This window comes from Scyliorhinus canicula, chromosome 13 (assembly GCF_902713615.1).
Source record: "Scyliorhinus canicula chromosome 13, sScyCan1.1, whole genome shotgun sequence".
Lineage (NCBI taxonomy): Eukaryota > Metazoa > Chordata > Chondrichthyes > Carcharhiniformes > Scyliorhinidae > Scyliorhinus > Scyliorhinus canicula.
Window position 1 is genome coordinate 44,891,341 of NC_052158.1, and position 16,381 is coordinate 44,907,721.

At 51.5% G+C, this 16,381-nt stretch overlaps 1 protein-coding gene and 1 non-coding gene across 2 annotated transcripts in view; one reads left to right on the forward strand and one right to left on the reverse strand.

The window, feature by feature from the left end:
- Window positions 1–16,381, forward strand: part of LOC119976643 (zinc finger protein 721-like) — a 999,221-nt gene that overhangs the window by 537,881 nt on the left and 444,959 nt on the right. The window lies entirely within an intron of this gene.
- Window positions 13,608–13,714, reverse strand: LOC119976884. The gene has a single exon (XR_005463044.1). It is a non-coding gene; the product is annotated as a U6 spliceosomal RNA (small nuclear RNA).

Genomic DNA, 16,381 nt, shown 5'->3' on the forward strand with positions numbered 1-16,381 from the left:
CTAAAGTGTCCGACTCCACTATCACAGCAGGCAGTCCATTCCATACCCTAACCACTATCTGAGTAAAGAACTCACCTCGGACATCCCTCCTATATCTTCCACCCTGAACCTTATAGTTATACCCCCCTTGTAACAGCTACATCCACCTGAGGAAATAGTCTCTGAACGTCCACTCTATCTATCCCCCTATCATCTTATAAACCTCTATTAAGTCGCCTCTCATCCTCCTCCACTCCGAAGAGAAAAGCCCGAGCTCTCTCAACCTTTCCTCATAAGACCTAGCCTCCAAACCAGGCAGCATCCTGGTAAATTTCCTTTGCACCCTTTCCAATGCTTCCACATCCTATAGTGAGGTGACCAGAACTGCACACAATACTCCAAATGTGGTTTCACCAGGGTCATGTACAGTTGCAGCATAACCCTACGGCTCTTAAACTCAAGCCCCCTGTTAATAAACGCTAACACACTATAGGCCTTCTTCACGGTTCTATTCACTTGAGTGGCAACCTTCAGTGATCTGTGGACATGAACCCCAAGATCTCTCTGTTCCTCCACATTCTTCAGAACCCTGCCATTGATCCTGTAATCCACATTCTAATTTTTTCTACCAAAATGAATCACCTCGCACTTATCAGGGTTAAACTCCAACTGCCATTTTTCGGCCCAGCTCTGCATCCTATCAATGTCTCTTTGCAGCCTACAACAGCCCTCCATCTCATCCACTACTCCACCAATCTTGGTGTCATTTAGCAAATTTACTGACCCACCCTTCAGCCCCCTCCTCCAAGTCATTGATTTTTAAAAAAAGTATTTTTATTAAGGTTTTGCAGAATTTTTCATAATAAAACAGTAGTAACAATAACAACAAAACAAACTAGAGTGAATGTTAACATAGTGTAAGAAGAGAATATACAATAATAATTAAATAGCCATTACCCCACGCGACCCAGTCTTCCCACACCATCCTAATGAAGTACCCCCCCCCCCAACAATGGATTGCTGCTGCTGCTGACATTTTAATTTTCCCCGAGAAAGTCGACGAACGGCTGCCACCTCCGAGAGAACCCTAGCGTAGACCCTCTTAAGGCAAACTTTATTTTCTCGAGGCTGAGAAACCCAGCCATGTCGTTAACCAAAGTCTCTACACTCGGGGGCTTCGAGTCCCTCCACATTAATAAAATCCGTCTCCGGGCTACTAGGGAGGCAAAGGCCAAGACGTTGCCCTGAACTCCCGGGTCTTCTGACACTCCACAGATCTCTATCTCTGGACTCGGCACCACCCGTGTGTTAAGCACCTTGGACTTTGCCCTCGCAAACCCTTGCCAGAACTCTCTAAGCTCCGGGCATGCCCAAAACATGTGGACATGGTTTGCAGGGCTGCCCTTGCACCTCATACAACTGTCTTCTACCCCAAAAAACTTGCTCATTCTCGCTGCCGTCATGTGTGCCCGGTGGACCACCTTAAATTGAATTAGACTGAGCCTGGCGCATAATGAAGAAGAATTAACCCTGCCCAGGACCTCTGCCCACAGACCCGCTTCCAACTCCTCACCTAGCTCCTCCACTCACTTGCCCTTGAGCTCCTCCACCGGGGTTTCCTCCACCTCCTGTAGTTCCTGGTAGATATCCGACACCTTCCCCTCCCCCACCCAGGTGCCGGAGACCACCCTGTCCTGTATCCTCAGTGGCGGCAGCGTCGGAAAGGCCACTAACTGTTTTTTCAGGAAGGCTCGTACTTGCAGATATTTAAAGGCGTTTCCTGGTGGCAGATTGAATTTGTCCTCTAGCGCCTTCAAACTGGGAAAGTTTCCGTCTATGAACAGATCTCCCATCCTTCTGATGCCTGCCCTCTGCCAGCTCTGGAACCCACCATCCACCCTACCCGGGACAAACCTATGGTTGTTACATATCGGGGTCCAGACCGACGCTCCCTCCACCTTCGTGTACCTCTTCCACTGTCCCCAGATCCGCAGTGTCACCACCACCACCGGACTTGTGGAGTAACGGGTCGGCGAGAACGGCAAAGGAGCCGTTATCAAAGCTCCCAGACTAGTACCTTTACATGACGCCGCCTGCAGCTGCTCTCACCCCCCCCCCCCCCCCCCCCCCACTCATCGCCCACTTCCTAATCATAGCTATATTGGCCGCCCAGTAGTAGCTGCGAAAGTTTGGCAGTGCCAACCCCCACCCCCCCCCCACTCCCTGACTGCGCTCCAACAGCGATCTCCTTACTCGCGGGGTCTTATTCGCCCACACAAAGCCCGTAATGATCCTACTCACTCGCTTTAAAAAGGCCTTAGGGATGAAGATAGGGAGGCACTGAGAGACAAACAAAAATCTGGGGAGGACAGTCATTTTCACAGTCTGCACCCTCCCTGCCAGTCTCTCCTCCTGCCCCTTAGCCTGGATCACAAACAACTTGCTCTTTCCCATGTTCAGTTTGTACCCTGAAAAACTACCAAAATCCCTCAGGATCCGCAGAACCTCCCCCATCCCTTCCACAGGGTCCGAAATGTACAGGAGCAAATCATCCGCATATAGCAAGACCCGATGTGTCCGTCTCCTCCCTCCTGAACCAGTCCCCGCCAGTTCCTAAGGCTCTCAGCGCCATAGCTAGTGGTTCTATAGCTAGGGCAAATAGTAACAGGGAGAGGGGACACCCCTGCCTCGTTCCCTGGTGAAGCTCAAAGTACCCCGACCTCAGCTGGTTTGTACATACACTTGCTACAGGTGCCTGGTACAGCAATTTCACCAAGCCAATAAAGCCCTCACCAAACCCGAACCTCCCCAGCGTTTCCCACAGATACTCCCACTCCACCCGGTCAAAGGCTTTCTCTGCGTCCATCGCTGTTACCACCTCCACCTCCCCTCACTCTGAGGGCATCATAATAATATTCAAAAGTCTCTGGACATTGGTATTGAGTTGTCTGCCTTTAACAAACCCAGTCTGGTCTTCCTCTATCACCCTGGGACGCAATCCTCAATTTTTGTGGCCAGAATCTTAGCTAGCAATTTGGCATCCACGTTTAAAAGTGAAATCAGCCTATATGACCCGCAATGTTCCGGGTCCTTCCCTGATTTAAGAATGAATGAGATCAAGGCCTGTGACATTGTTGGGGGGAGGGTTCCTTTCTCTCTAGCCTCATTGAGGTCCTCATCAGGAGTGGGCTCAATATTTCCGAAACTTTCTTATAGAATTCTACCTGGTAACCGTCCGGTCCCGGGGCTTTACCTCCAAGTCATTGATAAAAATCACAAATAGCAGAGGAGCCAGCACTGATCCATGTGGTACACCGCTGGTAACTGGTCTCCAGTCTGAAAATTTTCCATCCACCACCACCCTCTGTCTTCTATGTGATAGCCAGTTACTTATCCAATTGGTCAAATTTCCCTCTATCCCACACCTCCTTACTTTCTTCATGAGCCCACCATGGGGAACCTTACTAAAATCCATGCGCACGACATCAACTGCTCTACCTTCATCTATACACTTCGTTACCTCCTCAAAGAATTCAATCAAATTTGTGAGGCAAGACATACCCTTCACAAATCCGTGTTGACTATCCCGGATTAAGCTGCATCTTTCCAAATGGTCATAAATCCTATCCTTCAGGACCTTTTCCATTAACTTACCGACTATCGAAGTGAGACTAACCGGCCTATAATTACCAGGGTCATTCCTATTCCCTTTCTTGAACAGAGGAACAACATTCGCCACTCTCCAGTCCTCTGGCACTATTCCCGTGGACGGTGATTGATTGGATTGGATTTGTTGACTGTCACGTGTACCGAGGTACAGTGAAAAGTATTTTTCTGCAAGCATCTCAACAGATCATTGAGTACATGGGAAGAAAAGGGAATTAAACAAAATTCAAGAAAATACATAATAGGGCAACACAAGATATACAATGTAACTACATAAGCACTGGCATCGGATGAAGCATACAGGGTGTAGTGTTAATGAGGTCAGTCAATAAGAGGGTCATTTAGGAGTCTGGTGACAGTGGGGAAGAAGCTGTTTTTGAGTCTGTTTGTGCATGTTCTCAGACTTCTGCATCTCCTGCCCGATGGAAGAAGTTGGAAAAGTGAGTAAACCTGGTGAAAAGGATCCTTGATTATGCTGCCCGCTTTCCCCAGGCAGCAGGAGGTGTAGATGGAGTCCATGGATGGGAGGCAGGTTCGTGTGATGGACTGGGCGGTATTCCCGACTCACTGAAGTTCCTTGCGGTCCTGGGCCGAGCAGTTGCCATACCAGGCTGTGAGGACCTAAAGATCAAAGCCAAAGGCTCTGCAATCTCATCCCTTGCCTCCCAAAGAATCCTAGGATATATCCCATCTGGCAAGGGGACTTGTTGACCCTAAGCCAAGGTTTTTCTAAATTGCTAATACATCCTTCCTCAGAACATCTACCTCCTCCAGCCTACCCGCCTGTATCACACTCTCACCCTCAAAAAACATGGCCCCTCTTCTTGGTGAACACTGAAGAAAAGTATTCATTCAACGCCTCTCCTATCTCTTCTGACTCCATGCACAAGTTCCCACTACTGTCCCTGACCGGCCCGACCCTCACACCGGTCATTCTTTTATTTCTCACATAAGAGTAAAAAGCCTTGGGGTTTTCCTTGATCCGACCCGCCAAGGACTTCTCATGCCCCCTCCTAGCTCTCCTAAGCCCTTTTTTTTTTTAGCTCATTCCTTGCTACCTTGTAACCCTCAAGCGACCCAACTGAACCTTGTTTTCTCATCCTTACATACGCTTCCTTTTTCCTCTTGACAAGACATCCAACCTCTTTTGTGAACCATGGTTCCCTCACACGGCCATTTTCTCCCTGCCTGACAGGGACATACCTATCAAGGACACGCAGTATTTATTCCTTGAACAAGCTCCACTTTTCATTTGAGCCTTTCCCCGACAGTGTCTGTTCCCATCTTATGCTCCCTAATTCTTGCCTAATCGCATCATAATTACCCCTCTCCCAATTAGAAACATTGCCCTGCCGTATGGCCCTATCCCTCTCCATTGCAATAGTGAAAGACACCGAATTGTGGTCACTATCTCCAAAGTGCTCTCCCACAAACAAATCTAACACTTGGCCCGGTTCATTACCCAGTACCAAATCCAATGTGGCCCCACCTCTTGGCCTATCCACATATTGTGTCAGGAAACCCTCCTACACACACTATACAAAAACTACCCCATCCGAACTGTTCGACCTACAGGGGTTCCAATCAATATTTGGAAAGTTAAAGTCACCCATGACAGCTACGCTGAGACTTCCACACCTATCCATAATCTGTTTTGCAATTTCTTCCTCCACATCTCTATTACTATTTGGGGGCCTATAGAAATCTCCTAACAATGTGACCGCTCCTTTCCTATTTCTAACTTCAGCCCATATTACCTCAGTAGGCAGATGCCCCTCGAACTGCCTCCCTGCAGCCGTTAAACTATCCTTGATTAACAATGCTACTCCTCCACCTCTTTTACCACCTTCCCTACTCTTACTGAAACATCTATACCCCGGCACTTCCAGCAACCATTCCTGTCCCTGTTCTAACCATGTCTCCGTAATGCCCACAACATCGTAGTCCCAAGTACCAATCCGCGCTCCAAGTTCACCTACCTTATTCCGGATGTTCCTTGCATTGAAGTAGACACACTTCAACCCACCTTCCTGTCTGCCAGTACACTCCTGCGACCTTGATACCCTCCTCAGTAACTCACTACTCTCAACACTGGCTTCTGGACTACAGCTCGTTTTCCCATCCCCCAGACAAATTAGTTTAACCCCCCCCCCCGAAGAGCAGCAGCAAATTTCCCTCCCAGAATATTTGAGCCCCTCTGGTTCAGGTGCAAACTGTCCTGACTGTACAGGTCCCACCTTCCCCAGAATGTGCTCCAATTATCCATGTAACTGAAACCTCCCTCCAACACCATCCCTGCAGCCACGTGTTTATCTGCACTCTCTCCCTGTTCCTCAACTCGCCAATATGTGGCACCGGAGACAACCAGAGATGACAACATGGTTTGTCCTGGCTCTCAGCTTCCACCCTAGCTCCCTAAATTCCTGTTTTAAATCCCCGTCCCTTCTCTTACCTATGTCGTTGGTACCGATGTGTACCACGACTTGTGACTGTTCCCCCTCCCCCTTAAGGATTCTGAAAACACGGTCCGAGACGTCACGGACCCTGGCACCCGGTAGGCAACATACCATCCGTGAGTCTCTTTCGTTGCCACAGAACCGTCTATCTGTCCCTCGAAATATCGAGTCCCCAATAACTATTCCTCTCCTGCTCTCCCTCCTTTCCTTCTGAGCCACAAGGATGGACTCAGTGCTGGAGATCCATTCACCGTGGCTTACCCCTGGTAGGTAGTTCCCCTCAACAGTATCCAAAACTGTATACTTGTTACTGAGGGGAACGACCAGAGAGGATCCCTGCACTGACTGCTTCCTCCCAGTACCTCTCACCGTCACCCATCTATCTTGATTCTTCGGAGTAACTACATCCCTGAAGCTACTATCTATGACCTCCTCTGCCTCCCGAATGATCTGAACTTCATCCAGCTCCAGCTCCAGTTCCCTAACACGGTTTTTGAGGAGCTGGAGATGGGTGCACTTCCCACAGGTGAAATCAGCAGGGACGGCATCCCTCACCTCAAATATTCTGCAGGAGGAACATTGCACTTGCCATCCCCTCTAGATAACTTGCACAGAGAGAGGGAGGCACAAGGGAGAGAGAAGGAGGCAGAGGGGAGAGAGAGGGAGGCAGAGGAGAGGGAGAGAGTGGGGCACAGGAGAAAGAAAGAGAGGTGCAGTAAAATGGGGGAGGAGTGCAGGGGAGAGTGAGAGGGGGCGGGGAAGGGAGAAAGGCGGCAAACAGAGAGAAAGTCTGCACAGGAGAGAGTGAGAGGGGGCAGGGGCGGACGAGTGGGGGCAGGGGAGAGCGAGTGGAGGGCAGGGGAGAGCGAGAGGGGGTAATGGAGAGCGAGGCGGGGCGGGGGAGAGCGAGAGGGGGCAGGGGCGGGTGAGTGAGGGCAGGGGAGAGCGAGAGGAGGGCAGGGGAGAGCGAGAAGGGGTAGGGGAGAGCGAGAGGAGGGCAGGGGAGAGCGAATAGGGGCAGGGGAGAGCGAGGGGGGCAGGGGAGAGCGAGGCGGGGCAGGGGAGAGCGAGAGGAGGGCAGGGGAGAGCGAGAGGGGGTGGAGGAGAGCGAGAGGAGGACAAGGGAGAGCGAGAGGGGGCAGTGGAGAGCGAGGCGGGACAGGGGAGAGCGAGAGGGGCAGGGGAGAGCGAGAAGGAGGGCAGGGGAGAGCGAGAGGGGGCAGGGGCGGGCGAGGGGGGGCAGGGGAGAGCGAGAGGAGGGCAGGGAGAGCGAATAGGGGCAGGGGAGAGCGAGAGGGGGGTGGGGATGGGGAGGAGTGAGAGGGGGCAGAGGGATAGCGAATAGGGGCAGGGGAGAGCGAAGGGGGCAGGGGAGAGCGAGAGGGGTCAGTGCTGGTGAAGGAATGGCAGTGGGAGAGCGGAGGAGGGGCAGTGGATAGCGGAAGAGGAGGGCAGGGAGAGCCAGGATAGGGGGGGCGGGGGCAGGCGGGGGGGGGGGGGGGGGGCCGGGGAGAGCAAGAGGAGGGAAGGGGCGAGCGAGAGGGGGCAGGGGAGAGCGAGAGGAGGGCAGGGGAGAGCGAATAGGGGCAGGGAGAGCAAGAGGAGGCAGGGGCGGGGTGAGGGGAGGCAGGGGAGAGCGAGAGGGGGGTGGGGAGAGCGAGAGGAGGGCAGGGGAGAGTGAGAGGGGGCAGGGGAGAGCAAATAGGGTCAGGGGAGAGCGAGAGGAGGGCAGGGGAGAGCGAATAGGGGCGGGGAGAGCGAGAGGAGGGCAGGGGAGAGCGAGAGGGGGCAGGGGAGAGCGAGAGTGGGCAGGGGAGAGCGAATAGGGTCAGGGGAGAGCGAGAGGAGGGCAGGGGAGAGCGAATAGGGGCAGGGGAGAGCGAGAGGAGGGCAGGGGAGAGCGAGAGTGGGCAGGGGAGAGCGAATAGGGTCAGGGGAGAGCGAGAGGGGGGTGGGGAGAGTGAGAGGGGCAGGGGAGAGCGAATAGGGTCAGGGGAGAGCGAGAGGGGGCAGGGGAAGTGAGGGGGCAGGGGAGAGCAAGAGGGGGCAGGGGAGAGTGAGAGGGGCCAGGAGCGGGCGAGGAGGGGGCAGGGGAGAGCGAGAGGGGGAGGGGAGAGTGAGAGGGGGCAGGGGAGAGCGAATAGGGGCAGGGGAGAGCAAGAGGGGGCAGGGGAGAGTGAGAGGGGCCAGGAGCAGGCGAGGGGGGGGGGCAGGGGAGAGCGAGAGGGGGAGGGGGAGCGAGAGGAGGCAGGGGAAAGTGAGAGGGGGCAGGGGAGAGCGAGAGGGGGCAGGGGAGAGCAAGAGGAGGGCAGGGGAGAGCGACATGGGCGCAGTGGAGAGCGAGGCGGGGCAGGGGAGAGCGAGAGGGGGCAGGGGCGGGTGAGGGAGGGCAGGGGAGAGCGAGAGGAGGGCAGGGGAGAGCGTGAGGGGGCAGGGGAGAGCGAGTGGGGGTAGGGGAGAGCGAGAGGGGGCAGGGGAGAGCGAGAGGGGGTAGGGGAGAGCGAGAGGAGGGCAGGGGAGAGCGAATAGGGGCAGGGGAGAGCGAGAGGGGGCAGGGGCAGGTGAGGGAGGGCAGGGGAGAGCGAGAGGAGGGCAGGGGAGAGCGAGAGGGGGTAGGGGAGAGCGAGAGGAGGGCAGGGGAGAGCGAATAGGGGCAGGGGAGAGTGAGAGGGGGCAGGGGAGAGCGAGAGGGGGTGGGGAGAGTGAGGGGGGCAGGGGAGAGCGAATAGGGGCAGGGGAGAGCGGGGGGGGCAAGGGAGCGCGAGAGGGGCAGGGGAGAGTGAGAGGGGGCAGGGGAGAGCGAATTGGGGCAGGGGAGAGCGAGGGGGCAGGGGAGCGCGAGAGGGGGCAGGGGAGAGCGAGGGGGCAGGGGAGCGCGAGAGGGGGCAGGGGAGCACGAGAGGGCCGGGGAGAGCGAGATGGGTGGGGAGAGCGAGAAGGGGGCAGTGGAGAGCGAGGCGGGGCAGGGGAGCGAGTGGGGGGCAGGGGAGGGAGAAGGAATGGGAGAGGGAGGGGCCAGAGAAAGAGAGAAAAAGGGGCCGATGGGAGAACGAGAGGGGTTACAGGAGAGAGGGGCACAGAAGAGAGGCTGGGATATGGAAGGAGAGTGGGGGCAGAGGAGAGACGGGGAGACACAGGAGAGGAGAGAGGAGTGGTGGGGCAGCGGAGTGAGAGGGCATTAGGGGAGTGAGAAAGGGGGCAGAGGAGGGAGAGGGCAAAAAAAAGGAGGGGGAGCACAGGAGAGAGAGAGTGGTAGGGAGAGGGCTAGGAGAGAGAAAGGGGGAGGGCACAGGAGAGAGAAGGGGCACAGGAGGGAGAGGGGGCATAGGATAGCGAGTGGTGGCAGGGGAGAAAAAGTAGGCACTGGGGGGTACAGGAGAGAGCGGGGCAGAGAAGAGAGGGGTAGAGATGAGAGAGCGGCAGAGGAGAGAGGGGAGCACAGAAGAGAATGGGGAGGGCACAGGAGAGAGAGGTGGTAGAGGAGAGATTGGCACGGGATGGAGAGCAATCCGCAAGAGAGGATGGGGCACAGGAGAGAGGGAACAGGAGAGAGAGAGAGGGGGCACAGGAGAGAGAGGGCACAGGAGAGAGAGGGGGCACAGGAGAGAGAGGGGGCACAGGAGAGAGGGACACAGGAGAGAGAGGGGGCACAGGAGAGAGAGGGGGCACAGGAGAGAGGGACACAGGAGAAAGGGGGTGTTGGAGGGCATTTTGTGACACTGGACTATGATATAAATTATAGGTGGCTCTGTAACTACATTTGTGCTCCTACATTACTTTGAATAGTTCTGATGAGATAAAAGGTACTCATTGGCTTAGATGCCTGTTTAGAAGAGGCAATTTGTAGAAATAGTGTATGCTGTTAATATCAGAAAGGACACAAAATGGCTGTTAGCTATTTTGTGATATAAAATGGCTGAACAAGCCACATTCCCTGTAAACTGTCTCATGAGACCCACGCGTGGGGATGTATATATAGAGAGTGTCCCAACAGCCGCTGATAACAGCTTCGCAGAACAAGACATGCAATGTACCCTTGATGAGCTCAAGGTCAGCCGCTGTAGACAGGACATCATTATGTTAGTTTTGAATGACTTCTGTATGAAGTTAGGGGCGGGTAAGACAACACCCACTTTAACCATATATGTGATAATTGGGTATGCCAGGAAAATTGATTGACTGCATGTAATCTGTGTGACGCGAATAATATTGAGTTAAATGAGAAAACAACTAATTTCGCCCCTTGAATCTGTATATTAACCCATGTGAACTTTAGCTCAAGTGGGATAAGGTGCTGTCAGGGATTGCGGAGCCCCCAGATCTTGTCTCCCAGAATGCTGACATAATAAACTGCTTTTTTAACTTATACTCAGGCCTTTGTGTGAATATTCTCACCCCTAACAGGGGGCACAGGAGAGAGGGGGTACAGGAGAGAGGGGGGGGGGGGGGCACAGGAGAGAAGGGGCACTAGGTAGAAAGAGAAGGGCACAGGAAAGAGAGGGGCAAAAGAGAGAGCGGGAGGGAGCAGGGGAGAGAGAAGGGCACAGAAGAGGGGGCAGAGAAGGGAGAGGAGAGGGAGAGGCTGATGGGAGTGCGAGACAGAAAGGAGAGTGGGTGAGGGGTTTGAGCCAGTGACTCTGTTACTGAAGGAGTGACCACGGGGATTGGAGTGTTTGGCTGTGATTCAATGTAAACTGTACTTGGGGAATTCCTCTAGCTTGGGGAGTGACTGTGCCTTAGAGGTTGACTCCAGTCTGACTGGCTCTCACAAAATACAATAAGGTTTATTTTGGCTGTTGACCCTCAGGGTGGGGCATTCGGGGTGAGGGTATGAGGTGGTGCCTGACCTACTGTGTATTTCCAGCTATTTTCATTTTGATTCTAATTTAAAACACAGAAAGGCCATTCAGCCCATTGCTGCTCCTGCTCCATCTCTGAAAAGCAGATAATTGGGTATGCCAGGAAAATTGATTGACTGCATGTAATCTGTGTGACGCGAATAATAATCTCTGCTTTTCAATTTGATTCAGCCGCTCGGGCTCGCGCTTCCTCACATTCCAACTCCCAAACGCTGCAATTTATTACATGGCATTTACTGATATAAATTTGTTTTACAGGGAGAGTTTTCAGATGGGAAGCTCAGGTCAGACATCACGTCCATCAGACCCAAACCTTCCATGGTTCAGCTGTGGGCCATCGGGCAGAGTGAGGTTGTCGAGAAGTCTGAATGTGTTCCAAATGTGTGACAGTTTCAATCATTCATTGCCTGGCATGGTGGCATAGTGGTTAGCACTGCTGACTCACAGCACCAGGAACCCAGGTTCAATGCCAGCCCCGGGTATGGAGTTTGCACTTTCTCCCTGTGTCTGCGTGGGTTTCCTCCGGGTGCTCCATTTCCTCGCACAGTCCAAAGACGTGCAGGTTAGGTGGATTGGCCACTTTAAATTGCCCCTTCGATATACAGGTTATATTACGGGTTAGGATGCGAAGTAGGCCGAGTTTGAATGCTTTTTCAGAGAGTTTGTGCAGGCTTGATGGGCTGAATGGCCTCCTCCTGCACTGCAGGGACTCTCGGATCCTGGTGAAGCTCATTCCTATTGGTGAAAGGCTGTTCAAGTGTGAGGTATGTGAGCAAGGCTCCACAGGCTCATAAGATCTCCTAATACACAAACTGTGCCTCTTGTACTTGCTGAGCCTTCACAAAGTCATGAAAGCTCGACTCATCAACACATTCAAAGAGGAGGAACCATTTAAAAATAAATACATTTAATGCACCCAATTCTTTTTCTCCCTAATTAAGGGGCAACTGAGCATCGCTAATCCACCTGCACATCTTTTGGGTTGTGGCGGCGAGACCCACACAGACATGGTGAGAATGTTCAAACTCCATACGGACAGTGCCCCAGGGCTGGGATCGAAGGGATTCACTAAAGCCAAAACTTCCTTCACCCTGTCTGATAAAGCTATTTGTCAATATCTTTTAAGTTGGTCAAGTTTGGTGATAAAAATTGCGTGTCCCACCTTTTCAACATAGTCTTCAAAACAAAGAATAGTATACAAATCTGACTTCGTAACAGGGTTGACCTTTCCATAGTCCACATATCATCGTCGTGTTCCAACTGGTTTTGGTACCATGACAATTGGTGAGTCCAATCGCTGCAACTCACTTTGATGATATCGTCCTTAAGCATGTTTTCAATCTCCTTTTGTACCTGTGCTAACTTTAGTGGATTGAGCCTGCATGGATGTTGTTTAATAGTAACAGCATTTCCTACATCATGCATTAAAAAAAATTTTTTTTAAAAGAGTACCCAATTATTTTTTTCCAATCAAGGGACAATTTAGCATGACCAATCCACCTTACCTAGGCATCTGTCCTCTACCCAGAAAAACTTGCTCATCCGGGCCACGGTCATATATGTCCGGTGGTCTACCTTGAATTGTATCAGGCTAAGCCTGGCTCATGATGAGGAGGTAGCAACCCTGCTTAGGGCATCTGCCCGCAGAGCCGCCTCTATCTCTCCTCCTAGCTTGTCTTCCCACTTTTTTTAAAAAAAATTTTTTATAAATGTTTTTATTCAGTTTTCATATTTTATATTGAACAAATTACAAATTGTTAGGAGAGAGAGACAAAACAAAAAAAAAAAACCAAACACGCAAAAATTAACATACATATTTACAGGTAAGCATCTTCGTAGTAGTAACTGCGCCCCCCCCCCCCCCCCCCCTCAACATGTTTATTTAGCTTGGTTTTGGGCCTTAGCTAGCCATCGAACCCCCGTAACGAACCTGTAGCCCCCCCCCCCCCTCCCGCTACCTTCCCCCGACTATTCTTCCTCTTGTACATTGGCCACAAATAGGTCCCGGAACAGTTGCATGAATGGCTCCCACGTTCTGTGGAAGCCGTCGTCCGACCCTCGGATGGCAAATTTGATTTTCTCCATTTGGAGAGATTCCGAGAGGTCGGACAGCCAGTCCGCAGCTCTGGGCGGTGCTGCTGACCGCCAGCCAAACAGGATTCTACGGCGGGCGATCAGGGAGGCAAAGGCAAGGGCGTCCGCCCTCCTCCCCAGGAATAGATCTGGCTGGTCTGAAACCCCGAAGACCGCCACTATCGGGCATGGCTCCACCCTCACCCCCACCACTTTGGACATAGCCTCGAAGAAGGCTGTCCAGTACTCCACAAGTCTGGGGCAAGACCAGAACATGTGGGCGTGGTTGGCCGGGCCTCTTTGGCACCGCTCACATCTGTCTTCCACCTCTGGGAAGAACCGACTCATACGGGTTCTTGTTAAGTGGGCTCTATGTACCACTTTTAGTTGCGTCAGGCTGAGCCTTGCGCACGTGGAGGTGGAGTTGACCCTATGCAGTGCTTCGCTCCAGAGTCCCCACCCTATCTCCATCCCCAGGTCGTCCTCCCACTTCCTCCTTGTTGCGTCCAGTACGGTGTCGTCCCTATCTACCAGTCGGTCATACATGTCACTACAGTTCCCTTTCTCTAGGATAAAAAATATGGAACGCTTCACGAATTTGCGTGTCATCCTTGCGCAGGGGCCATGCTAATCTTCTCTGTATCGTTCCAATTTTAGTATATGTGCTGCCGAAGCGAGCACCTTGTCTTCCCACTTGTCCTTAAGCTCCTCCCCCGGAGTTTCCTCCGATTCCAACAGTTCCTGGTAAATATCTGATACTTTCCCCTCTCCCACCCAGGTACTGGAGACAACTCTGTCCTGTATCCCCCGTGGCAGCAGCAGCGGGAAGGCCGGAACCTGCCTTTTCAAAAAGTAAAATAAAACTTTATTAACATATTAAACTCTTTAACATCAAACAGGAAATAAAATAGCTGACAATAGCTCTCCATCCATCCCAATGGCAGAGTAATGCTTACTTTCCAGAACAGATTTGGATCCTGTTAGAACCCCTGCAGCCCCTGGCTGGAGATCTTCAAAAAGCTGTTTCTACTGGTTTGTTTCAGCTTCCCCTTTGCCTCAGACAAGTCTGCACCGCTTTACATATGATTAATTTTTAACTATCCTGCTGCAAGAGCAAAATACCTTACTTCTGGTCTCAAGGATTAGCCAGATCACAACACAACTACAAATCTTTTTCAAAAATGTCCTAATCCCTTAGATACACCCAGTAATGACATCATCTCCCCAAGCAAAAAACAAATTAACTCCCCAGGCTGAAAACACATGCATTCTCCAGGGACTCCCTCTATTCAAACAACAGTGCTTTTGCCCATGCTTTTGACTCTGGTCAATTTCAACTCTGGCTCCGAAAAGCTTTCTGGTCTTGCAAAACAAGATCATTTTAAAAAACATGACTACAGCTCAACACACTTTAACCAAGGCCGTTAACCATTGAATTGCCAAATGTTGATGTGAATTCCTCCATCCCCTCTAACACAGTATGTAGATTGTCCGACCAGAGGGGAGGACATATTGGATTTGGTACTTGGGTAACGAACTAGCAAGTGATAATTTGTTAGTGGGGGAGCATTTTGGAGATAGTGACCCAATTCTGTGACTTTCACTTTAGTAATGGAGAGGGATAGGTGTGTTCAACAGGGCAAGGTTTACAATTGGGGGAAGGGTAAATACGATGCTGTCAGACAAGAACTGAAGTGCATAAGTTGGAAACATAGGCTGTCAGGGAAGGACACAATTGAAATATGGAACTTGTTCAAGGAACAGATACTACGTCTCCTTGATATGTATGTCCCTGTCAGGCAGGGAAGAGACGGTCGAGTGAGGGAACCATGGTTGACAAGAGAGGTTGAATGTCTTGGAAGGATACTTATGTAAGGCTGATGAAACAAGGTTCAGACAGGGGGCTTCAGGGATACAAGATAGCCAGGAGGGAATTGAAGAAAGGGATTAGGAGAGCTAAGAGAGGGCATGAAAAATCTTTGGGGGGTAGTATCATAGAAAACCCCAAGGCCTTTTACACATATGTGAAAAATATGAGAATGACTAGAGCGAGGGTGGGTCCGATCAAGGACAGTAGCCGGAGATTGTGTACTGAGTCAGAAGAGATAGGAGGTCTTGAACGAGTACTTTTCTTCAGTATTTACAAATGAGAGGGGTCATATTGTTGGAGAGGACAGTGTGAAACAGACAGGACTGGTAAGCTCGAGGAGATACTTGTTAGGAAGATGTGTTGGGCATTTTGAAAATCTTGACAATAGACAAGTCCCACGGGCCTGACGGAATATATCCAAGGATTCTATGGGAAGCAAGAGATGAAATTGCAGAGCCACTGGCAATCATCTTTTCGTCCTATCAACAGGGGTGGTACCAGGGGATTGGAGAGTGGCGAATGTCGTGCCCCTGTTCAAAAAAGGTAACAGGGATAACCCTGGGAATTACAGGCCAGTTAGTCTTACTTTGGTGGTAGGCAAAGTAATGGAAAGGGTACTGAAGGATAGGATTTCTGAGCATCTGGAAAGACACTGCTTGATTAGGGATAGTCAGCACGGATTTGTGAGGGGTAGGTCTTGCCTCACAAGTCTTATTGAATTCTTTGAGGTGACCAAGCACGTGGATGAAGGTAAAGCAGTGGATGTCGAGTACATAGATTTTAGCAACGCATTTGATAAGGTTCCCCATGATGACTTATGCAGAAAGTAAGGAGGCATGGGATAGTGGGAAACTTGGCCAGTTCTGGTCTCAAGGGTTAGCCAGATCACAACACAACTACAAAACTGGCTAACCGATAGAAGTCAGAGAGTGTTGGTGGATAGCAAATATTCAGTCTGGAGTCCGGTTACTAGTGGCGTACCGCAGGGATCAGTTCTGGGTCCTCTGCTGTTTGTGATTTTCATTAATGACTTGGATGAGGGCGTTGAAGGGTGGGTCAGTAAATTTGTAGACGATATGAAGATTGGTCGAGTTGTGGATAGTGAGGAGGGCTGTTGTCGGCTGCAAAGAGACATAGATAGGATGCAGAGCTGGGCTGAGAAGTGGCAGATGGAGTTTAACCCTGAAAAGTGTGAGGTTGTCCATTTTGGAAGGACAAATATGAATGCAGAATACAGGGTTAACGGTAGGGTTCTTGGCAATGTGGAGGAGCAGAGAGATCTTGGGGTCTATGTTCATAGATCTTTGAAAGTTGCCACTCAAGTAGATAGAGCCATGAAGGCCTATGGTGTGCTAGCGTTCATTAGCAGAGGGATTGAATTTAAGAGCCGTGAGGTGATGATGCAGCTGTACAAAACCTTGGTCAGGCCACATTTGGAGTACTGTGTGCAGTTCTGGTCACCTCATTTTAGGAAGGAT